Source organism: Sphaerodactylus townsendi, linkage group LG13, assembly GCF_021028975.2.
Source record: "Sphaerodactylus townsendi isolate TG3544 linkage group LG13, MPM_Stown_v2.3, whole genome shotgun sequence".
Lineage (NCBI taxonomy): Eukaryota > Metazoa > Chordata > Lepidosauria > Squamata > Sphaerodactylidae > Sphaerodactylus > Sphaerodactylus townsendi.
Genome location: NC_059437.1, coordinates 36,072,001 through 36,096,300, shown reverse-complemented (window position 1 = coordinate 36,096,300; position 24,300 = coordinate 36,072,001). Strand labels below are relative to the sequence as shown.

The window sequence follows — 24,300 nt, the reverse complement described above, 5'->3', positions numbered from 1 at the left end:
ACTGTGACAATTTTACACTAATGACATTTACTATCATTGCGTTTTATTTTGTCAGGTGCCTTAGGCAGGTTTCCTGGAGAGGAAGCGCAAAATTTTCCAAATAAATTAATGAACAATAAATATTGAAATCAAGGATCTTAAATATGAAATATTATGAATGTTCAGCAAATGTTTAAGGGAATTTCAGGAGATCATTGCATATCAATGTTTGCAAAGAAGAACATTGGAGAAGTTTGGAATGCAATTTGATTTGGCAAGGCACCTTCCAAAGCAGCCCAAACATACAAGCAAAACACATTATAGTAATTCAACCTCAAAGGCATATGGGAAATCCAAACATTGGTTAAACCAAAATTCTGGTACCCACATGGGGCCTGGGAAATGAGCCCTTTGAATCAATGGGCCAAGACTACAATGGGCTACAATGAAGACCCAAAAAGTAAACGCCTATGAATGTGTCAGGACTAAAGCAAAATTAAGGGTTTGAATTCAGCACAAACACTGCCTGTTTACCTAAGGTATATAGCGAAAGGTAAAACTGGTGAGGGAAGAAACACCCTTGCTTTTTGACTTTTACTCCACTACTCCCCTACTCCCCTCAAAGCCTAAAACTGCCCCAGCTGATTTTCTGATTGATTGTCAAAGCTGTAGCCTGGTCCAAATTTTCAGGAAAGGGCTACAGTTGGCTTATGAGATACATGCAGTCAATAAGCAATCAGAATAATCATCTCTGCGTGGATGTTGAAAGCTTTGCCAGACAACTTCACAGTTTGTATATGCTGAATTTCCTGGCCTTGGTGTACTTTCTTTGTTACCTTCATTTCCTTTGATGTTTAAAGATGTAGTTCTTTCTTCTGAAGTGCTTGTTGTTGGAGATAGGTAAACAGAAGCTTGTCTCATGATGAACTGAAATGACTGTCCGCATCGCAGAGATGTCATTCCGGTGTCATTCCACTGCTTGCATCTTTACTGGTATGGAAATGCCAAAGAAAATGTAACTCCAGGGATTCTGCAGAAGAAGAGTTTGGATTTATGCCCTGGCTTTCTCTCCTGTAAATTGGCTCAAGGCATCTTTCAAACTCCTCTCACTTCCTCTCCCTGCAACAGACACCTTGTGAGGTAGGTGGGTCTGAGAGAGTTCTGTGAGAACTGTGACTAGCCCAATGTCACCTAGCATGAGTAGGAGCAGAGAAACAAATCCAGTTCACCAGATAAGAATCTGCAACTCATGTGGATGAGTGGATAACCACACCTGGTTCTCCAGATTAGAGTCCACTGCTCTTAACCACTATACCATGAAGCTTGAACCAGGAGCCCTGTAACCGAAAACTCAGGCACAAAGGCACCATGGGCTGCATTAACTCAGGCGGATTCCACACGGGCCCCTACAGCAGCTTCCCACCGCCATATATGATGCTGGTGGACCCTGGGGCCATTTGCACACTGAGGTGTGAGTGGTACCAGAGCACCCACAGTCCACGGAGGAACCTCCGCATGGAGGCACCTCCATTTTCTTTCCCCACACTTACCTTCTCTCCCTGCGGGAAAAGGAACAGGGGAGACTTGGAGAGAAACAATCACTTGGCAGGGAATATGAAGCCCAAATTGGCCAATATAAATCATAGAATTGTGAACTTCTGCCTTTCTCTGATCAACTAGACTCAGTGGACCTGAGTTAGAACAGATTAAAGGACCTGAGTCAGAACAGGTTAAAGGATTATGTGTTTTGGGAGGGGGTACTTTCTGCACAGCACAAATAAACATCTTGCAAATGTTTTAAAAAGTTTTGTCTTTTTTTATCTGCACAGACCAAAAAAAATGTTGCCAGGGAAAGCAAGACTTTTTCCTGCCTCCCCTCCACTAGCTGACTGAAGCTTGTCAGTTTCATTTTGTTGTGCCCACCATTTTGTGCTGCTGCAGGGATTCTCCGCCCCTCTGGCCATTTGGTGAAGATTTCCCATGGAGTTTCTGTCTACTAGCAGCTCATCCACACACGATTTCACTGTTAAAAGTACATGAATAAAGTTTGTTTTATGTATTGTCGAAAGTTTGTTTTGCCGGGAGATCTCATGCATGTGTTGTTTTTTCTTTTTGTTTGGCTGATTCCGCACACGCAGAATAATGCACTTTCAAGCTGCTTTCAGGGCTCTTTGAAGCTGTGCGGAATGGCAAAAACAGTTGTGAAAGCAGCTTGAAAGTGCATTATTTTGCGTGTGCGGAATCAGCCTTTTGTTTTGAGGGAGCTGTCTGTGAAGCTACAATGTCATGATATAAGAATCACAGATAGCTCCCTCAAAATAATTGAAAAAGAAGAAATGACACATTTGCAGGATCGTCAGGCCAAACAAACCTTAGTCATGTACTTTTTACTGTGAAATCATACGCAGATGAGGATGTTGGATATAGGAGAGGATATTGGATGTAGCAATGTCTAATGTGCAAAGGAACTAAGAAGACCCAGCAGGGGTGGGCAAGTGGTCAGATGTAAAATTAGTGACCCCTCCATCCTTTTGTATCACCTCTTGTCTGTCCTTAAACTGATACTCAGCTCCAATACCTGCTTCTTTTCAGAAGTTAGTTGCAGAGACTCTTCCTAGCTAGCAAGATAGCAGCATGCTATTGTTCCCTCTTTCCTATCCTACATGTACTTCCTAATAAACATTTACCTTTTACTCTTTTAATCAGTGTATAGGCTGCTTCTCTGTGTAGTAAACTCCAACAGAGAAAACCTCCATGAGAAACCTTCACCAAATAGGCGGTGAGAATTTCTGCAGCAGCACAAAATGGCGGCTGTGAGTGAGTGGTGAAAATGAAAGTAAGAGGCTGATTTCGCATGGGCCAAAAACAGCGGTGTGAAAACAGTGTGAAAACAATATAAACCGTTTTACACCGTTTTACACCATTTTCACACTGTTTTCACACTGCTGTTTTTGGCCCATGCGGAATCAGCCAGAGATTTAAAATTACTGGGCAGGAAAAAAAAGACACTAGTATAGGCTCATTCCGCACATGCAGAATAATGCACTTTCAAACTGCTTTCAGTTCTCTGTGAAGCTGTGCGGAATAGCAAAATCCACTCGCAAACAGTTGTGAAAGTGGTTTGAAAACGCATTATTTTGCGTGTGCGGAAGGGGCCTTAGTGATTTTTGAAAAACCTGGGTTGGGAGAAATAAAACAACCTGGAAACATTTTGCCGGAGAGAGCTGTGCAGAGTTCCTCCCCAAAACACTTTTTATAATGTCTTCAAGGCATTATATTTGTGCTGTGCAGAAAAGATGAGAGAGAGAAAAGACACACACACCTGGTCAAAGTCCCAGTCTAGCAGAAGAAATACCACTTTTCCCCAAAGAGGCCTTGAGAGGTTGCTCCAGCAAATTCTGCTCAAAATTCAATTCTGATTTTGATAGTCTCTGAATATTCTTGGCATGAGTAACTTCTATCCTGCAAATATCTTCTTCAGCATTAACACTCTCAGCATCCAAAGACTTTCCAGCAGGAGTCAGAGTTTGACAGAAGCTGACATGTAACAGTGAACATTTGTCCTTCTTTGACAGCTAACAAAAAGCAAAGGGAGGAAAAAGTTGAAAAGCAAAAAAAGAGAAAGCACAACTGACTCTCCGATTATAACGAATATACCACTTAAACACAACACAAACTTAATTATATATTGGCAACACTTGTATGAAAACACAGCATAATGAGTTTCCAAGTAAAGTCCCATTTCCAGTCACACTTTCTTTGGGCGTTAATGATCACCTGAGTGTTCACATTACCATATAAGTATGCAAAAATACTCAATTACTCGCAACACAATTTGCAGCTCCCAATTGTGCAAAGTACAATGCAGAACAAAGAATTGACATACAAGAAGCCTGAGTCTGTTATCAAAGGAAGCCAGATTAAAAGAGCCTCAAATAAATAAATGTGGTCGATGTTAAAATATGAAAATCCAATGTGCCAAGCATTGAAAAGGAGGACTGCCCACCATGGCTTCAGTCCATCCGCTGGAATGAAACCAATGTAGAAGAAGAGTTTGGATTTATACCTCGCTTTTCTCAACTGTAAGGAGTCTCAAAGCAGCTAACAAACTCCTTCCCTTCCTCTCCCCACAACAGATGCCTTGGAAGGTAGGTGAGGCCAAGAGAGTTCTGAGAGAACTGTGACTAGCCCAAGATCACCCAGCAAGCTTTATGTGGAAGAGTGGGAAAACAAACCTGGTTTACAGAGTAAAGTCCACCACTGATGTGGAGTCAAACCCAGTTCCCCAGATCAGAGCCCACTGCTCTTCACCACTACACCACACCAACTCTCTATATGTGAAGTTTGGGATTAAAGAACCTCATCTGAAATAATTCAGTCACACAGACTGCCCGTGATCTTGTGCAACTCTGCCATTTGTACATGTCCAGATGCAAATGATATATCTGCAACAACAACAAAAAGAGGTGAAGGGAATTGCTTCATTTATGCCCTGGATTTTTCCCCAGTGGGGAGCCAAAGTAGCTTACATTATTCTCATCTCCTCCATGTTATCATCACAAGCTAGGTGGTTAAGATGGGAGTGTGACTGACCCAAGGTCACCCAGCAACATTCCATGGTACAGTGGGGATTCAAACCTTTGTCTCACACATTCTAATCACTACACCCCACGGCCTATCGAACACATGAGGCTACTTTAGTCAGACCAATGGTCTATCAAGATCAATATTGTCTGCTGTAACTGTAACATGTCCCCAGGGGCTTAGGTCTTGCACATTGCTCTTAACTGGAGATGCTGGAGGCTGAACCTGGGACATTTTACATGCAATGAATGTGCTCTACCATTAAACCACGACTCTAACCCAGTTGGTGGCGAAGCACGGCTGTCAGAAAATCCCAGATCAGCAGGTTTAGGAGAAGAAACACTGAAGAAGGACAGAGAAAGAGACCATGGGGAACCTTTAATAGAAAGAAGAACATCTTTTCCATACACAGACTTTCTGGACTAGATCCACTTCGGATGTCCAGCAGCTTCAGCAATTAGGTCTTTCCCTCATACTGAGCTTGGAATTGGACAAACAATGTTGTTGCTGCCAAATGCTTCAGTGGGTACCAATTCCTTTAATTAGCAGTAGCTCCTCAATGATAATTACTTTTGGGAACTGCTCCAGGCAGCTACAGCAGCAAGCTCCTTAGAGAATGAATCACCTTTCCTTCTCCTTGGTAATCATACTCAGTTGTCACGGCAGTCTCTCCACCAAAAGCATTGTTGCCTGTTCTCCAGTCCCCAGATCCAATGGCACTTTTTGCACACATCTCTCCTTGAAGGGGTTCCATCTCATCCAGCAATTCCCAAATTTTTTGCAAGCCATGATTTTGGAGGCGCCAAAAGGATCCTGCTTCTTTCACATGGTGGTGTTCAGTTGCAGTAGCATCCAGTGTGCATCTCTTCTGACACATCTCATCAGTCATGACTAACTCCACTATTTTAGGTAAGAGGGTGAAAAGGTTAGTAGAGAACAATGGCCATGCAATTTCATGAGTGGAAGATAAAATAGAATGTGGTAATACAATAGAGGATTTGAGATGCATTTGAGATGCATAGGTGAGAAAGGAGGAAAAACCAGCAGAGTCAGGTGGGTAGGCTTTGTGTAGGGTTGCTAACCAGCCAATAAGCAAAACTACATTCCATCAAGTAGCACGCACACATAAAGCTGCGTTATACTTGTTGGAATAAATGACTTCTGGACAATGGGGGGGGGGCGCTATGTATCTTTAAGCTGTTCTGTTGTTTGCTCCCTATGTCTGGGCTCTATCCACCAACTCCTCCTTCTTCACCCTCAAGACTCTTCAATCCTCTATCCAATCTTCCTAAAGGCTTTTCCTCAATCTCGTTTAGTTTGAGCTTTAGTCTACTGGTTGTTTTCCATGCCAGGACTTTCTGTATGCATTTATTCCATGAGCCCACTTGACTTAGCTGTTAGAGAGAAGCAGAACTAGATGCCATCCATACATTGGTGATACCTCCTTCCAAACCCCTCAACAAATCTCTCATCAGTTTCATGTATATGTTAAGCAGCATGGATTGCAGAATAGAAAGCCCCAAAGAACCCCATAATGGTGTGGCTGAACAGCAGCCCCCCCCCCCACACACACACACACCACCTTTTGAAAATGGTAACAGGTAAGAACAGAACCACTAACTCGTGGTGACATTGCCCCATCAATTTTGCTAGCCTATCCGGAAGACTTCAATGGACAATGGTATCACAAGGCACTGAGAAGTCCAGCAGACTAAGCAGGGGTGTATTCCTCAGTCATTTGTCAGCCAGAGTAACCAAGGCTCTTTCAGTCCTAAACCCACATCTGAGTCCAATTTGAAATGGGACTGGAAAATCTGTTTCCTCCAAAATAGCAGGAAGATGTACCACTCTACCTTAGATCGGATTTTCCAGCCATTTCAAAACTGCCCGCATATAGTCAGATGCAAGAATCTTGTATGCTAGGAGAGGAATTTAATGAAGCCAATGTATATTGGAAGCGAAACATACCATCTCCTTTTCTAATCTTGCTTTCTCTTAGCTAGTCTGCATCCAAGGTCCCTGAACACACTGTTGATCAAAGCCACAACTCCTGCACTTCTTCTCAGACAGACAGTTTGACAAGGCCAGCCGCAATGTTTTCTGGGCTCCTCTTCAGCTTCCTAGTTTCAAAATATCAGCAAGCTATGCTCTCCTGCTTGGTCTCTTCTCCCAAATATTTTTACCATGAAATTTGCAAACACACAGCTCTAACGCTGACGGGGTCAACTGTCCTCACCATTCTTGATTAGTTTGCACTCGCTACATTTTAGTATGGGGAGAGGCCATAGCTCAGTAGCAGAGCTCACATTTTGCATACTGAAAGCATGCAATTCAATCCCCGGCATGTGTCTTCCATTAAAACGATTGCAGAGCTGGAAAAGATTTCTCTCGGTTTGAGGCCCTGGAGGGCAAGCTGCCAGTCAGAATCGGTGGCAGTGGACTACACAGACCAATAATCTGACAGTGTAAGTCAGCTTCGCATGCTGAGAGCAAGAAACTGCATTCTGTGCGAAACATCTGCATTTGAAATGAAGCATCAAGACATAAAAATTGCCTTGATGGATCATGTCAAATGTTCATGTAAGTCAGCATCCTGTTTCTAACATCACACAGCCAGATGCTTCTGGGTGTTTACAAGCAGGGTGTGAAATTGGCAGCCTTTCTCAGTTGTTTGCCCCAGGAGCTGGTATGTAAAACTACACTGGCACAATATGGTGAGTGGGGCCATATGTGACTGGTGAGGCACTATGTAAACTTGGTGGTGCAGGGGCACTGTTGTGTAGTATAAATGCTATGTTTGTAGTCCAGGGGCAAGATGCAAATATAACTCTACAAACACGCATGCACGCTCTCACACAAATTTCCCAAACCAACCTATTTTCCTTGCACAGTTCACTTAATAGCATACAGGAAGGAGTCTGCAATCATGAAAGCTTCCTCAGAGGGGATTCCACCCATTCCTGACATACCAATATTGAGAAGATTGTGGGGTAAAGGCAGCAAAATTTATTTTCGCCCAAGGTAGCTCAGGTTGGTCTTATAGTCAGCCACCCTTAAAACCTATTTAACTATTAATTATCATGTAGTTTAAGACCTGAATTTGGGCTATTGTGTTCATTACAATAATTTCCTTTATCCTTCCTTCATTTGGTGTTATCATGCAGTTCCACCATGGTTTCAGTGGAAAGCATGTCTCTGTGTATAACTGTGCCTCTCCCAAATTGACAAACTGCCTAAGTTTAAAAGGAGCCTCCACCTCTATCCCTCCCTCCCTCCCTGCCTGCCTGCCTGCCTGCCTGCCAGAGGGCACACGCAACATGTTTGCCTCTGGCCCCGCCCCTGCAAGGGAGGTGCCCTGCATATTGGAGAGGGAAGCTTTTGCTGCTATTCCATCAGTGAGGCTGGTCCTGTTTATTCTGTACAAGCAAAGCAAGGGCAGCCCAAGATAACCCACTATCTCAGATGACTGGGACCCATCCTTCCTCATGCAATACCATGAAAACCTTCCTCAAACCACTGAACCACAGATGTAATTGGTAGAAACACTGGCCACAGAAACACTGATTGGGACAGTCCTGTTTCTGCGGGAAGATCTGCTAATTATTTCGGCTATACAACATCCCTATCATGCTTATATCTGTTAAGTCACTGCCTTCTCTTGCTGTCCCTCTTGCTAGTCATGCAAATGAGACCACCTAGCAAGGTGCCAGAATAAAGACCAAACATAATCTATTGTTACTGAATGTCATTTGATTTTGCATATGGATTAGTTTTATAATTCAGGTCACATTTTTGTGAGTTGTTATCTGACAGTCCATCCGTATTACTTATACGAAATCCCAGAGATAGTTCACATCAGGGGTGGACACTTTCCAAGTTCCCGGGGAAAGGAGGAATGGGCCAGAGGAGGGGCCTCCATTGCCACTATCTATGGAGATGGGGCAGTACAGAGTTCAGAATAGAAGCTCTCTTCGTATCGTTTGAGTACAAGCACATTTTGAGGCAATTCAGAACAGTGCCTATAGTCACGATCCCCAAAAACTTCACAGTTATGCCACCCAGAATTTTATATACCTTGCTTTCTTAGCTGCTTCAAAACTCCACCTTAAAGACAAAGACATTCAGAACAAATTATTCTTAAAATTACAAAAATAAGTTTATGGGAAATGACTGCATTTCTGTGGATAGTTCATAGAGCTGAAAGAGACCATGAGGGCCATAAAGTCTTGTAGTAGTGCACTGCCGACCCAGCAGTGCCGTAGTAGAACGTTGGGACGCCAACGGACCTGCGGCCTTGCCGGTCGCATCGCACCCCCACTCCTCATCCCCCCATGAGTCACGGGTCATGAACTGTCTGGCTCAATCACCGGGCGCAGGGACAATGGTCTTGCCCCCAGGTGAGGATTAGGCTCAGACGCGTACGCTCCTCTCCGCACGTAGCCAGATGAGATCATGCATCACATGATGATCTCCCGACCTCCGCTCTCCCGGAACTCCCCGGTCCTCCCTCCCTACGCCCCAATAGGATAACAATAAAAGGTGCCAGGAACCCGGCAGACGGAGACTTCGCTTAGGAACACGGACCTCGGTCTCCAGCTGCTGGCGATCTCCACCAGATGTTATCTCCGCGTCTTCGTCTGCGTTCTTACGCTGACCGGCGTGGTCGACTACAAGCTGGTGCCGAAACCCGGGAATCCTCGAACCTCCACCCTGCTCACCGTCGCCTGGGGAAGGGTCAGCGATACCAGAAGTCCGCTGGATCGGCGCATCCAGGGACCACCGTTTGGTATCGCCTGTCCTCCTGGATCGGCGCATCCAGAGACACGCGTCCTAGGACACTCTCTCGGCCGACGGAACACCGGTGCGTATGGGAGCTTGCAAACGGAGGGCTTATGCCACGCACGTTGGCGAACTGAAAGCGTTAACGAAATGCGGCAGGGTCCCCAGAAGAGAAGGGAGCTGCTAAATTGGTTGAGGAGATTGAAGCTCAGTGTCCATGGTACCCAGAGGGGGGGGACATTGAATCTTAAGGACTGGGAAAACATCGGGCGCACTCTTCGCTGGAAGCCTGTAGCGCCGATAATAAGCTGCTACTGGCGATGGAGACAATGTTTTGTCGCCATCAGCCTGCAGACCTACGGCTCCCTTGCTGTAGGCCGCCCTCCTTCGATCTTTCACCTTCAATTTCAACCCCGGAATTTTCTCTATCCACTAAATTGGACGCCTGTCCTCCTTCTGCCCCCCTCGCTCCTTCACCCAATTCAAACTCTCAGCGGCTCGGCCGCCCCTCTGCTTCGCCTTCATTTTCGAAGCCACTGCACCTCCGTCAGCGCCCGCGCTAATGGCGCTGGTTTCAAAACTCTCGCAGAGCATTATTAGCCACGATCTGCAGAAGAAAGAAACCCTGACGGAAGACGACGCCGATATTCTTGCATTGTGCCCCATCCACTTCACAGATACCGAGGAGGATGGCATAGTTCGGCGGGTTGTCGAAAGTACCGCCCCCTGAGCTATAATATCCTTACCGAGCTCCGCCAAAGCAATGCGGACGAGGAGTCACTAGCCCCTACGTGAGAGGCATGCTGGAAGCCATCGCCAAGGAACCACCTAATGGTTCCAGATGACTGGAAGACCACCTTTAGCATGCTCCTGAGCCCCGCGCAATTTGTGGTCTGGGAAAGTGAGTTCCGCCAGCAATGCTTCAACAGAGCAGCCACCTCTGGCGAGCTTACACCGCCAGCTCAGCTTTACGGCTTCGATGCTTTTGCCAATCCCAACGATCAGATTGTCCTGCCTGAGGCCACCCTTACGGTCGCCTCTGAGTCGCCTATAAGGCATTTGTCAAAGTCCCCAATGCCGCCAGCCAACCCAGAGTTTCTCCTCCATCCGGCAAAACCCAAGAGCCCTATGCCGAATTTGTGAACAGGCTCCAGGAAGCTCCAAGAGGCAGGTAGATAGCGAGGAGGCCCAAAGCGAGCTCCTCATGCCTAAAAGAGAACGGCTTCCCGCAGTGCCGCCAAGAGCAATCCGCGGGCCTGGGCAAAAATCCTGAACTGGCCGACATGCTTAAGGCTTGCGCAGGACATCGGGTCCTCACGCCCACCAAGCTAGCCTCCTGCGCCGCAGCACTCTCCACCGGTGGGGAGACAGTCTCAGGATGACTGCTTTAACTTCGCGGCAGACCGGACACTTCGAAGGGAGTGTAGGCAGCCCGGTGGGGCCTACAACCCGGGATGGAGGGAGGGTCCTCCCCAGGAGGAGAAGGCCACCTAAAACCGGTGCCCACGTTGCCAGAAGGGGCTTCCATTGGAGAAACGACTGCCCGTCGGGAAACTCCCGCCTCGAGGCGTCTCCCCAGCCCAGGACCAAGGAGGAGAGTACTAGAGCAGACCCAAGCGCCAAGGCCCCTACCAAAACCACCCCTCTCGTGGCATCTGCGGCTGCGCATGCACCCAGCCCATCTCCTTTAAGTTCCCCACGAGGTTCTTGTCACCCCAACCCAGGATGGCGAGCCCATCCCTACGGGACAATTGGGCTAGTGCTGCCAAAGAGCCTCTGCCGCTGAACAGGGACTGTTCATCGCCGTCCCCGGAGTGATCGACTCCACGCACCAAGGACCCATCCACCTCCAGGTCTGGACAAACATCCCACAGGAGCTGCCCGCCGGAGCCAGCTGCGCTCAGCTGATTCTCTTGCCCCATGCGCTGCCAGCTGCCGACCCAATAAAGGCTACGCAGCCCCAGCAGCCAACATGGCGCAGCGCCTACACCACCGTCGCTTGAGCGGTGGAGACGCCTATCGGGAGCTCCCGTCCATATCTGGAGCTTTCGCCATAGAAGGATGTAAGTTCAAGGGCCTGGTGGACACCGGGCGCTGATGTTACTGTCATCAGAGCAGCCGGTGGCCCGACCCAGTGGCCGACCGAGGCTTGCCCGCACATCTGGGGGGTGGGGAGACAAACAGCTGAGCCAGAGCATCCGCCCGCTCACGGTCAACAGCCCAGGACTTCGGCGGCAGCTCACAGTCCGCCCATCATTCTGGACATCCATGTCAATCTCTGGGGAAGGGACCTCATGAGTCAGGTCAAAGCGACTCTGGTTTGGGGCCGGGTAAGAGAGCGTCACAGGTCGATTGATCCCAATCTTGCCCTCGAAATTATTTTCTACAATTTCCGCGGGAAAACTGTTTCCCTCTCCCCTCCTCTTTTCCTTCTGTTTTTCGACCAGTAAAGGCGGGAGGGCCAATTGGCTGACTGGCCCTCCCTGGATTAAAATCTGGGCCCGTCCTGATACCGTAGCACTGTCAGGACAGGCCCCAGTTTAAAGGGGCTGCCGCCATTATGCCCCTAATACCCACAAGGGGTTGCTGCAAACACAGATCCTCTCAAGATTTGGGTGGGTGGTGTTTGCCACGCTCGGGCCGCCTCTTAAGGAAGCGGTCTCGCGGGCGGCAACCCCTTCGGGATAATTCGATCACAAAATTTAGCACCATCCAGCTTCCTGCATTAGCCACCAAGGTCACGGTAAAGTGCAACTCCCTTGCAAAGAAACCCCCCCTTTCCTTTTTTCCTTTGTGTGTGCGAGGAATTTGCCTCTAATTGCCGGATTGCTTCATCCCCGGATGCACCCATCCCCCCAAAAGGTGCTTCCAAAGCCCCCTTTGTGTTGCTGATTAAGCATGCATACCCACAATCCCCAGGACCTCGCCTGTTCCCTCCTCTCTCAAGGCTCGGACCCTCGCCTTGACGCGCACCCTGATGACGGCTCTGAAGCCAATTCCCACCAGGGGCGCCTACCTCCTGCCCTCCCTGTCAAACAACTAAAGAAAGAGGAGTGTAGGCGGCCCCCAGGAGGGTTATTGCATTAAAAGCAACCTTCACAGGCTGCAAAATAAGCCTTCTTCCCTTCCATATTTAAATCTAAACACTAACTTCGATCCCAATCTCCCGCCATCCGCTCTAGAACTGAGCCTGGCGGGACCGAGCAGTAACCTGGGAAAGGGGTGTGTGTTTCAGTCCCTCTTCCTACAGGTTCCCGTGGACTCCGATTACGCCATGACAGGCCAACCCATGGAATGGCCTCAGGAGGAAACCAACCCCAACCCAGAGATGGAGCATCTCTCTAGAGGATCCCGCCCAGCGATCCCAGACAGGAACGCCACGCCAACGCCCAAAGACCCGAATGACCTGGGGAGGCGTCAAGGCGACTCACCAGCCAGGCCTCAGCTGCTGCTGCCAAGCAAGACCACCCGAGACACTCCGAGAACCTCTGTGCCGCTCTCTTTGCGATCATCACCACCAACTCAGCAACCACCATCCTTTGCCTGCTCTGCTGCCTCCTGCCGATGGCGATGCGGCCCACCCCTGGCGAAGCTTTTCGCAGACCAACATCTGGGAGCAATTTGCTGCCGCTGCCAGCGTCTTCATCTTTCTGCCTGGGCCAGTACCCACAGGAGTCGGAGCCTGCTAAGCTCCTGCCTGCTCCCCGTCTGCAAAGCACCCGGGAGACTTCCTAAGCGGAGTCTGGGCTGAGCCCCTTCATGAATGCCTCATCCATCAGATGCTCTATGAGCCGACTGGGGACCCGTCGTCCAAACCCTCCCGGCTGGCTCTCCCTTGTCACCAAGACTGTCAGCTAACCACGAAGTCTAACACCTGCGCCCGCATCACTGGCGCAACCAAACGGGGAACCGACCGGGCCCATTCGTCGGCTCGCCAGTTGGAACTGCACACACATGGAGGACATTCCCGTGTTCGAAACATCCTGCTCCCCAGGGCTGGTTCTGGACCTGCGGGAGAGGACGCTTTAACTACATTCCCGCCCGACTCCCTGCCGAACTCTTTGCTGCCTCAGTCGCCTTCACCACTGTCCCTACCCCAGGCTCCCACCCGGGAGCGGGCCGCCCGCCGCCGCCCGCTCAGCTCTGCTCTTCGACCCCTCACCAGCCGGAGCGACGCGGTCTGTAGTCCACTCCACAGCGGTCAGCGTAAGTGAGCGACGCAGACGGAGATAACATCTGGTGGAGATCGCCAGCAGCGGGGAGACCGAGGTCCGTGTTCCTAGCGAATCTCGTCTGCCGGGTTCCTGGCACCTTTATTGTTACTCTATCGGGGCGCTTAGGAGGGAGGACTGGGGGAGTTCGGAGAGCGGAGGTCGGAGATCATCAGGTGATGCATGATCTCATCTGGCTACGTCTTGGCGGAGAAGAGCGACGCTGCAGCTCTGGAGCCTAATCATCCTCACCTGGGGCAAGATCATTGTCCCCTAGCCCGGTGATTGAGCCAGACAGTTCACGACCTGTGACTCATGGGGGATGAGGAGTGGGGAGTGCGATGCAACGGCTGGAGCCGCCCGGAGTCGTTGGCGTGCCAACGTTCTACTACGGCACTGCGAGGTCGGCAGTGCACTACTACATCTCCTCCTTTTGCATTTTAGAAAGCGAGGGGCGAGAAATGCTAAGGGCGATTTAAAGGCGGCTTCGTCTCCTCCGTCGTATGGTCAAGCTGACCAAGCTGCTTGTGCAACATTAGAACTTGGTTGCTTGAGGGATAAGGGAAATCACGAGGGTTTCCTACACGTTACAGGCAATATTAGACACGCATTGAACGAAACAAGATCCGATAACAAGGCATACAATTAAACCAATGCAGAGCTGTACAATAGCACTCAACCATCCTCCCGGCAGCCAGCTCCAGAGGGCTGACCACCAATGGGGCAAAACATCATACTTCAGATTAGATACAACTTCTTGCAGCTCACGACTTTCATGTGAATCAACTGGGAATTATCAGAAAGATTAAAACAACACATATTATGTACATTCTCACAACCTTGGTGATGCAACAACAACAAATAATCAATAGCCGACACGATTGTTCAGGGTCGCTTGTGAGAGAAAGTTCCTGCTGCTTCGGAGGCCAGGGCATCCAGAGCGGTGGAGGTAGAGTTGATGGACTTCGCAGGGAGCACAGGCCAGCCGGCCAATAGTCTTAGCATTGTAGAGGCGAGTCCGGGGACCCCACTAGGGAAGTTGCGAGGAGGCGAACTCCGCTTGAGGAGAGGAAGGCGACCGCGTCGCTCCGACAGGAGTCGAAGGCAGGGCGGATGCTGGCCCGGCGTCCGGGCTCCCGAGGTGGAGCCTGGGGTAGGACAATGGTGAGGCGACTGAGGAGGCAAAGAGTTCCGGCAGGGAGTCGGCCGGGGATGTAGTCGCGTCCTCTCCCGCGGGTCCAGAACCAGCCCCCTGGGGAGCAGGATGTTCAACACGGGGAATGTCCTCCATGTGTGTGCAGTTCCAACTGGCGAGCGGCGAACGGGCCCGAATTGGTTCCCCGTTCGGCTGCGCCCGATGCGGCGCAGGTGTTGGACTCGTGGTTAGCGACCGTCTGGGTGACAAGGAAAGCCAGCCCGGGTTTGGGCGACGGGTCCCCAGTCAGCGCTCATAGAATTGCCTGATGGATGAAGGCATTCATGAAGGGGGCTCAGCCCAGACTCCGCCAGGAAGTCTCGAGCAGGCGAGGAGCAGGCAGGAGCTTAGCAGGCTCCCGACTCCTAGGTACTGGCCCAGGCAGAAAGATGAAGGCGTTGGCAGCTGCAGCAAACTGCTCCCAGATGTTGGTCTGGTGAAAGCTTCGTCAGGGGTGGCCGATGCGCCATCGGCAGGAGGCAGCAGAGCAGGCAAAGGATGGTGGTTGCTGAGTTGGTGGTGATGATCGCCGAAGCGAGCTGCACAGAGGTTCTCGTTGTCGGGGTGGTCTTGCTGGCGCCGCAGCTAGGAGCCTGGATGGTGGTCGCCTTCAGCGTCTCCCAGGTCATCCGGGTCTTTGGAAGCGTTGGCGGCGTTCCTGTCGAGATCGCTGAAGCGGGATCCTCTAGAGAATGCGTTCATCTCTGGGATGGGGTTGGTTTCCTCCTGGCGCCATTCCATGGGTGGAATGTCGTGTGATCGGAGTCCACGGGAACCTGTAGGAAAGAGGGACTGAAACATACCTTTCCCAGGAGTTGCAGGGGGGGCGAATCCCGCCAGGCTCAGTTCGTGGGATGGCGGGAGGTGGGTCGAGTTAGTGTTTATATTTAGTATGGGAAGGAAGAAGGCTTGTTTTGCAGCCTGTGAAGGTTGCTTTAGTGCAACCCTCTGGGGGGCATACACTCCTCTCTTTAGTTGTTTGACAGGAGGGCAGGAGGTGAGGCCCTGGTGAAATTAGCTTCAGAAGCGTCATCAAGAGTGCGTCAAGGCTGAGGTCGAGCCCTCGAGGGGAGGGAACGGCCCGAGTCCTGGGGGGATTGTGGGTATGCATGCTTAATCAGCAACACAAAGGGGCTTTGGAAGCACCTTTGAGGAGGATGGGTGCATCCGAGGGGAATGGAAGCAATCAGGCGATTAGAGGCAAATTCCTTGTACACACAAAGGAAAGGAAGGGGTTTTCTTTGCAAGGAGTTGCACTTGCGTGACCTTGGTGGCTAAATGCAGGAGGCTGGATGGTGCTAAATTTTGTGATCGAATTATCTACGTGCAGCCGCCCGAGACCGCTTTCCTTAAAGGCCTGACCAAGGGCGAATAAGTCAGAAAACGAAGAGCAACCTTGTTGGGGTGCCCAAACGGTTTTATGGGTGAGTAGTGCGGCAGCACCTAGCACAGGGCCTGTCCTGACAGTGCTGCGGTATCAGGATGGGCCCAGATTTTAATCCAGGGAGGGCCAGTCAGCCAATTGGCCCTCCGCCTTTACTGGTCGAAAAAAACAGAAGGAAAAGGGGAGGGAGAGCAGATTTCCTGTGGAAATTGAGGAGGCAACGAAGGCGATTGGAATCAATGATCCGTGGCTGACTTTACCCATCCCAGACCAGAGTCGTTTAACCCACTGACTCATGAGGTCTCTTCCCAGAGATTGACATGGATGTCTAGAGCGATGGGCCGGACTGTGAGCTGCGCTCGAGTCCTGGGCTGTTGACCGTGGCCGGCGGATGCTCCGTCTGTAGCGGTTTGTCTCCACCCCAGATGTGCGGGCAAGCCACCGATTAGGCCACTGGTGAACCCACCGGCTGCTCTGATAGCGGTAACATCAGCCGGTGTCCACCAGGCCCTTGAACTTACCCATCCTTCTATGGCGAGCTCCAGATATGGACGGGGAGCTCCCGATAGGCGTCTCCACGCTGCGGCCGGTGGCGTAGGCATGCGCCATGTTGGCTGCTGGGGCTGTGTAGCCTTTATTGGGTCCGACGGCGAGGAGCAGCGTATGGGCAAGAAGAGAATGGCTGAGCAGCTGGCTCAGCCGGAGCAGCTCCTGTGGGATGTTTGTCCAGACCTGGAGGTGGATGGGTCCCTTGGTGCATGGAGTCGATCCTCCGGGAGACGATGAACAGTCCCTGCTCAGCTGCAGAGGCCTTAACCTTTTTTAACCCAATTCGTCCCGGTAGGGATGAACAAATCATACTGGGTTGGGGCGACAAGAACCTCGTGGGGGAACTTAAAGGAGCCGGGCTGAGCGTACGGGACAGAGATGCCACGAGAGGGGGTGGTTTTGGCAGGGGCCTTGGCATTTGAGTTTGCTCTAGTACTCTCCTCCTTGGTCCTGGGCTGGGGAGGCAGCCGGGCCCGGGGAGTTTCCCGGCGGGCAGTGCGTCTCTCCAGTGGAAGCCCTTCTGTGCGTGGGCACCGGGTTTTGGTGGCCTTCTCTCCTGGGGGAGGACCCTCCTCCCATGGGGGTTGTAGAGCCCCGGGCTGCCTACACTCCGCCGGAAGTGTCGGGTCTGCCGCAGTTAAAGCAGTCATCCTGAGACCGTCTCCCGCCCGGTGGAGAGTGATGCGGCGAGGAGGCTAGCTTGGTGGGCGGAGGAGGTCAATGTCCCGCAAGCTTTAAGCATGTCGGCCAGTTTTACCTAGGCCCGTGATTGCCCTGACACTCCATGGAAGCGTTCTCTCCTTTGCGGCGCATGAGGAGCTTCGCTTTGAGCCTCCCTGCGCTATCTACCTTGCCTGTGGCTTCCTGGAGCCTGTTCACAAATTCAGCATAGAATGCTCTTGGGGTTTCTGCCGATGGAGGAGAAACTCTGAGTTGGCTGGCGGCATTGGGGACTTTGATAAATGCCTTATAGAAGCGCACTCAGAAGGCGACCCCGTAGGGTGGCCTCAGGCAGGACAATCTGATCGTTGGGGTTGGCAAAAGCATGAAGCCGTAAAGCTGAGGCGGCGGTGTGGCGCCGCCAGAATTAGCGACTCTGTTGAAAGCATTGCTGGCGGAACTCACTTTCCCCAGACCACAAGTGCGCGGGGCTCCAGGAGCATCACGAAGGTGGTTTTCCAGTCATCTGGAACCATTAGGTGGTTCCCTTGCGATGGCTTCCAGCATGCCCTCTCCGCGTGGGGGCTAGTGACTCCGTCCGCATTATTGCTTTCGCGAATTTCGGTAAGGATATTATGAAGCTCAGAGTGCCGACAACCAGCGAACTATGCCATCCTCTTCGGTATCTGTGAAGTGGATGGGGCACAATCTAAGAATATCGGCATCGTCTTCCGTCAGGGTTTTCCTTCTTCTGCAGATCGTGGCTAATGCAGCTCTGGTTGCGTTTTGAAACCAGCGCCGTGCGATGGCTGACGGAGGAATACAGTGGCTTCAGGAAAATGAAAGTGAGGAGCAAGGGGCTGGCTGAGCAGCAGGGAAGTTTGAATTGGGTGAAGGAGCGAGGGGGGCAGAAGGAGGACAGGCGTCCAATTTAGTGGATAGAGAAAATTCGGGTTGAAATTGAAGGTGAAAGATCGAAGGAGGCTGACCTACAGCAAGGGAGCCGAGGGTCTGCAGGCTGATGGCGACAAAACATTGTCTCCACGTCAGTAGCAGCGACATGTCGGCGAGGCTCTGTGCTTGAAGAGTGCCCGATGTTTTCCCAGTCCTTAAGATTCCAGTGTCCCCCCCTCTCTGGGTACCATGGACACTGGGCTTCAATCTCCTCCAACCAATTTCGCGCCAGCTTCCTTTACTCTTCACGGGGACCCTGCCGCATTTCGTGCGCCTTCAGCTCGCCAGCGTGCTTGTCATAAGCCCTGCTTTTGCAAGCTCCCATACTCACCGGTGTTCCGTCCGGACGAGAGAAGTGTCCTAGGGCCGTGTCTCTGGATCGCCCGATCCAGAGGACGAGGCGATACCAAACGGGGTCCCCTGGATGCTCGATCCAGAGGACTTCGGTATCGCTGCCCTTCCCAGGCGACGGTGAGCAGGGTGGAGGTTCGAGGATTCCGGTTTCGCACCAGCTTGTAGCTCCACTCCACGCGGTCAGCGTATAAGAACGGAGACGAGGCAGCCGGAGATAACATCTGGTGGAGATCGCCAGCAGCGGAGACCGGAGGTCCGTGTTCCTAGCGACCTCTCGCCTGCCCGGTTCCTGGCACCTTTTATTGTTACTCTATCGGGGGCGTGTAGGAGGGAGGACTGGGGGGAGTTCCGGGAGAGCGGGAGGTCGGGAGATCATCAGGTGATGCATGATCTCATCTGGCTACGTGCGGAGAAGAGCGTACGCGTCTGAGCCTAATCCTCACCTGGGGGCAAGATCATTGTCCCTGCGCCCGGTGATTGAGCCAGACAGTTCACGACCTGTGACTCATGGGGGGATGAGGAGTGGGGGTGCGATGCAACCGGCAAGGCCGCAGGTCCGTTGGCGTGCCAACGTTCTACTACGGCACTGCCGGGTCGGCAGTGCACTACTACAGCGGTCGCCCTCTCCGAAGCGGAGTTCGTCTCCCTCGCAACTTCCCTAGTGGGAGTCCCCGGACTCGCTTCCTACAATGCTAAGACTATTGGCCGGCTGGCCTGTGCCCTTGCGAAGTCCATCAACTCTACCTCCACCGCTCTGGATGCCCTGGCCTCCGAGCAGCAGGAACTTCGTCAAGCGACCCTAGACAATCGTGCCGCTATTGATTACTTGTTGTTGTTACACCACCAAGGTTGTGAGAATGTACATAATATGTGTTGTTTTAATCTTTCTGATAATTCCCAGTTGATTCACATGAAAGTGCGTGAGCTGCAAGAAGTTGTATCTAATCTGAAGTATGATGTTTTGCCCCATTGGTGGTCAGCCCTCTGGAGCTGGCTGCCGGGAGGATGGTTGAGTGCTATTGTACAGCTCTGCATTGGTTTAATTGTGTGCCTTATTATCGGATCTTGTTTCGTTCAATGCGTGTCTAATATTGCCTGTAACGTGTGTAAGAAGCCCCTTTGAATTTCCCTTACCCCGCAAATCCAAATTCTAATGTTACACAAGCAGCTTGGTCAACTTGACCAAGCGGGCGGAGGAGACAAGCGGCCCTTTAAATCGCCTTAGCGTTTCGGCCCCCCGCTTTCTAAAATGTAAAAAAAGGAGGAGATGTAGTAGTGCACTGCCGACCCAGCAGTGCCGTAGTAGAACGTTGGGACGCCAACGGACCTGCGGCCTTTGCCGGGTCGTGATCGCACTCCCACTCCTCATCCCCCATGAGTCCACGGGTCATGAACTGTCTGGCTCAATCACCGGGCGCAGGGACAATGGTCTTGCCCCCAGGTGAGGATTAGGCTCAGACGCGTACGCTCCTCTCCGCACGTAGCCAGATGAGATCATGCATCACATGATGATCTCCCGACCTCCCGCTCTCCCGGAACTCCCCCCGGTCCTCCCTCCTACACGCCCCCAATAGGATAACAATAAAAGGTGCCAGGAACCGGCAGACGGGAGACTCGCTAGGAACACGGACCTCCGGTCTCCCGCTGCTGGCGATCTCCACCAGATGTTATCTCCGCGTCTCGTCTCGTTCTTACGCTGACCGCGTGGGTCGACTACAAAGTCTAGCCCCCTGCCATGCAGGAATTCCCAATCAAAGTACTCCTGACAGATGGCCATCCAGCCTCAGGTTAAAAAACCTCCATCAAGAAGTTCTATCTAATGTTTAGGTGAAATTTCTTTTCCTGTACCTTGAATCCATTACTCCTTGTCCTGGTTTCTGGAGCAGCAGAAGAACAAGCTCGCTCCATCTTTGACATGACATTCCTTCAAATATTTATACCTGGCTATCATGTCACCCCTTAACCTTCTTTTCTCCAGACTTAACATACCTAATTCCCTAAACTGCTCCTCATAGGACATGGAATCCAGACCTTTCACCATTTTGGTTACCTTCCTCTGGACCCATTTCAGCTTGTTATTATCCATATTGAATTGCGGCGCCCAAAACTGGCCAAAGTATTCTGGGTGAGGTCTGACCAATGCAGAATCGAGAGGTACTATTACATCCCTCAGTCTAGACACTATACTCTTATTGATGCAGCCCAGAATTGTATTGGCTTTCTTGGCTTCCACATCACACTGCTGACGTATGTTCAGTTTTTGTCTATTAAAACTCCCAAATCCTTTTCACATGTACTGTTGTCAAGCCAAGTGTCACCCATTTTATGTTTGTGCATGTCATTTTTTCTGCCTAATAAGTGTAGTATCTTACATTTATCTGTTGAAATTCATTTTGTCAGTTTTGACCCAGCATTCTTATCCGTCAAGGTCATTTTGAATTCTGACCCTGTCCTCTGGAGCATTAGCTACCCCTCCTAATTTGATGTTATCTGCAAATTTGATTAGCATGCCCTGTGTTCCATCATCCAAGTCATTGATAAAAATATTGACTAGCACTGCACCCAGGACAGAGCCCTGTGGCATCCCACTAGTCGCTTCTCTCCAGGATGAAAATGAACCACTGGTGAGCACGCTTTCGGTTTGGTCAGTCAACCAATTACAAATCCATCTAACAATAGCATTATCTAGCCCACATTTTACTAGATTGCTTGCAGGAATGTCATGGGGGACCTTGTCAAAGACTTTACTAAAATCAAGCTATGCTCCATCCACATCACTCCCTTTGTCTACCAAGCTTGTCACTCAATCAAAACCCCATCACTTAAAAATCTGTGTCTTCGGTTGCCACCTGCCTATCTCTGAAGATCAAAATGGTCTTCTTAGACTGCTTCAAGTATTCAAAAAAGTAGACAGGTATTCACATTGTGCTTGTAATTATTCCTTATTAAACCAGCCAGGAGGTGGGGACAGAAGGCTTTGGAATAGTGTTAAATCCCCCTTTTCCTGAATCATCACACCCCCTTTCACAGCTGCTTTTGAGGGCAAAATTACATAGCCCCAGTCACAGAACTCCAGCAGCACAAGCTAATAACACAGGTTTGCCTCCTGGTATGTTTTCTACGAGACTGTTTTGAAAATGACTGACTGTCACTTTGCATCAGTGCATACAGTAAAGCACTAAGTAGGGCCAGTGCTATCCAGCTTGGCCAGGACCCACGCCTGCCCTCCCGCCCCACTCCCTCATTATGCACTGAACTGATTAGACATTCTGTTCCAAAGTGATTATTTGAGTTCCATATGCCACTCCTCATCATTTTTGGAAGCTGATGTGGTTCTATTTATTAGGGCCTCTATTTGCACATTCAACTAATATGTGTTCAATATGCAAGGAGCATTTCTGCCCAAATTGCTGACTTTTCTAGGGTGGAATTCTCAGCAGGGGTGTAATGATCTGTCAACTATGCTCAGGTGGTAATATTATGAGGCAGGTAAGGTCCTCAGATCACAGATGTCTGTGGAAAATCTTAACACGGGGGTGGGAGACACACACACGAAGGTCGTGTTGCCCTAGTCTAGGAGGCAACATAAAGGGAAGGGCTACTATGCCCTAGTCTTGTTGGCACTCCAAGGCAACTGGTTGGTCACTGTGTGAAACAGGATGCTGGAACAGCTGGACCATCTTCAAAGCTAAATTTGTATTTAAAACCCAAGTTTCTAATTCTCAATGTCAAGTATGAGGTAATGAAGTAGTATTGTATTGTGTCATTCATAGGCACAAACTTTGGGATGGCTGGGGGTTCGAGCCCCCTGGGATTTGACGGGAGGCTGAGACCCCAAAGACAACCAATGCAAGAGGTGAACAAGGTGGGCAACGGACAGATAATCTGGCAAGTAAAAATCCAGATGCGGAAAATCAGATAATAGCTGGGTCTTTAGTCAAGAGACAAATCGGTCAGACAAAGTTCTTAGACTATCTTCCTCAAATTCCCTTCGGCGTGCATAAGGTTTTTCCCTTTTTGGAACACACTTTCCCTATATACTGACATTATGTGCAGGAGGTGAGGTGGATTTCAACAAATCCTCTTCAAATATCCTCACAATCAGCAACATCGATCTTCTCTAATGAAGGATTTACCGCAACATAATAAGTCCTGCAAGATTATCAATAGCAAAGTTGGTTGGGGGGGGGGGGGCAATATGCCACCTTGCTCTTTTTATTATGTTGGATCAGTCCTTCTCTGCTGTTCTGGAAATCTCTGTGACCTCCACCAGCTTGACTGCATGATGCCTCTGGGAAGGATTTGTGGGGTCCATCAGATTTTTTGTGCACACAAGGGAGGGGTAGTGAAGCCAACCCCAATCAGAACGCCAAGGGGTCTCTAAGGCAGCAGGCTCATTAAATGTCTCTCTTCCTGGCCCTAAATGTTCAGTTGCTTTCTTGGCTTGTGCAAATTACAAAATCCTCACACTCTTGATGTGGATGCTAGGCCTTCCAACTGAGAGGAAAGCAATGGGATTACAGAGTGCCAGTAAGTTGGCTTTGCCATGTGGCTGCTAGCATATCTGTAGAAGATGAGCAGGCAGGAGCCTTTGGGGTTTCAGAAATCCTTCTGCATTCAAGAGCATAGCCCTGGAGCATCCAGCTTGCTGAGAATGGGAAATAGTGAGGTCTCGGGGGATGGGAAGGTACCAGAGAAAACCATTAAGGGTAAAGTGTCTGTATGAGTCAGCCTAAATCTCACACAGTAGGAAGCAGAGCTTTAAAGCTCTTTCTGTATGAAAGGGCTATTTCCCCACACAGAGGTCTGTGACCTTGACACACATCACATATGGCAACAGTGTGCACCCTCTTTTAAAAAGGCAACCCAACCAGTTTTTTCAAACCAATTTTTTTGGACCCCTAACTATACCTTTGGATCAGGCAATTTTGCTTTTCTGTTTAATTGATCCATAATGTGTGCAATGAATTAGAAGAAGGATTTGCTGTGACCTGCATTTATCAAATACATTTTTATCCCACCTTTTTTTTCCCCAGAATCTAAGCGTGGTGCATATGATTCTCCTCCATTTTAACATCTCAACAACCAGTGGTGGGATTCAGCAGGTTTGCATCACTTAGGCAGAACCGGTTGTTAAAATGGTGCTTGTAAACAACCAGTTGTTAAATTATTTGAATCCCATCACTGTCAACAACCCTATGAAGGAGAGTAAGCGGAGCAGCAATGACTTGCCAAAGGTCAACCAACAAGGTTCAAAATTCAACGGGGATTTGAATCCAGGTACCACTTTTCTTACCGCAACCCTCCAACCCCCATGTCTTGCTGGGAATTATGCAAATTGAGAAACTTCATATCATTTCCTCTTTTTAATTCTAAATTTATTCCAGTTCTGCTATCTCTGTGAAACAGCAAGGAGCTCTGGAGGTCAATTCCAACCAGGCTTTGTTATCATATGTTCTCCCAGCAGAGAAAAGATGTTTTCAGAAAGTCCAAGGAGCTAACATCATAGGAATTACACTGAAACAGTGTTTGTTCTCATGCCTGGATGTTTGTGCAAAGTGCCTTTTTTTTCTCTTGTGTTCTCATCACCAAAGCACCCTCACCCCAAGTATGTGTGTGTTTGTGTGTATATGCTAAGTGGGCATGGCATG

General features: G+C 50.0%; 1 long non-coding RNA gene across 1 annotated transcript; it reads left to right on the top strand.

The window, feature by feature from the left end:
• Positions 1-5,244: 5,244 nt before the first annotated feature.
• LOC125443159 lies at positions 5,245-23,731 on the top strand. Its single transcript, XR_007246076.1, has 3 exons — positions 5,245-5,472; positions 22,423-22,514; positions 23,686-23,731. It is a non-coding gene; the product is annotated as an uncharacterized LOC125443159 (long non-coding RNA).
• The last annotated feature ends 569 nt before the right edge of the window (positions 23,732-24,300 follow it).